Raw genomic sequence first — 1,627 nt, forward strand, 5'->3', positions numbered from 1 at the left:
AGCTGTTTGGTGCCTAGGACTTCGGGGAGGCTGCTCGACCCTTTCCTGCCTTTGCTGTTGGGGATTATCTCGGTCAGCTCGAGAAGGTAGTTGCTGCTCAGGATTTTGAAATAGCCTATCATGTTGAGCAGTAGGGGGTTACTCCGACCTCTGAGGGTTTTCCGGTTGAGGCGGAGTGTGGTGATGTTGAGGATGATCTGAATACGGAACTTGCTGCGGTGGCGTATTAGGTGGCTGATACGTTCGGAAAGCTGGTGCAGGCTGTCCTCGGGCCAACTGAATGATATTCCTAGTAATTATAGCAAATTAAAATTGAATTAATTAGGGCATAGTTCTATAATGTTAATTTTGCTTAATTGGAATAGTAATTATTAGAATATCATTTGGTAAAAATAGATCACTTTATTTTTACAAACTAACTAAAAAGCATAGGATGTTTTGAGAAAACACATATTTTAAAATAGTGAGTGGGAGAGGGAGTTATGACAATAAGTCTCATGGTCTTCATTATTAGCTTGCACTGATGTAACATGGAGAGGGCCTCACGACACCATTGCTTGTATCCCCCTAAGGAAGGCTTCTGACTGTGTTATTCTCAAGGCAAACTTATTTTTCAAGAATATGATTTAATGATGTATTTCAAGTTTGACTGACCCTAAGGCACACTCTTGAGTTAAGTCATTGATCTAAAATAATGGGTTACACTCACAAGGTGCATTAAGCTTTCGAGTGGACTAGTGTATTCTTGACCAAACAAGCGGTTGTTTATAAGTCAAAAGAGAATGTTGATTTGAGTTTTCACTTATAAATTTGAGAATTTGTCTCTAAATTAATTTGGAATTAGTCTGACCTTTGGCTGGTCCATTAATGTTCAAATTAATTAATCGTGGAATAAGTAATTATTTTTTATGTGTTCTTTAATTGTTGCATTCATGCATCACGTTTACTATTTCGAAAAGTACTGATATTTATTATATGCAGAAATTCAATTTTGTTTATTTATTTATTCCCAGCAAAGATGTCTATTGGTGATTTTCACACCGATGTTTTTCTCAAATCTTTGGTTTTTAAACCTAAAAACATGCAACACTAGTTTCGAGGCATTTTGACCATTTTTTCTTATAAGAAGTTGATGTCCACCATCTGTAAAAAACCTCAAACAGAACCACCTTTGGCTACTAGCTCTGAAGCAGAAGAAAAATATATGAATTAGATGAAATCCGATTGGTTGGCACATTATTGCATGCTTTTAACCATGCCTAACGAAACAAAGGAAAAATATATACACTATGACTCAGCCCATGGAGATGTGGCAAACAATGACAAAGGAAGTCTTTGCTGAGTGTCATCGTTTGTATCAAACGAAAAAGGTATATGAGATTTACATATATTTTTTCAACTTTGAATAGTAGATTCAAATGCTATGAATAGAAGATTCAAATTTTTGGATAGTAGATTCAAAAATATATGCCACTAATCTATTTTTCTTTGTTTTTCCTTTTGTAGAATCAGAACCCTGAAAAGGAGGAAGAGAGTGATGAGGATTTTGATAGCAAGTAAAGATGGAGGAGTTGGAGAGTAGTTTTATTTAGAAATTTTATTGTTAGTTGAACAATTTAAAATTTTT

This window comes from Humulus lupulus, chromosome 9 (genome assembly GCF_963169125.1).
Source record: "Humulus lupulus chromosome 9, drHumLupu1.1, whole genome shotgun sequence".
Classification (NCBI taxonomy): Eukaryota; Viridiplantae; Streptophyta; class Magnoliopsida; order Rosales; family Cannabaceae; genus Humulus; species Humulus lupulus.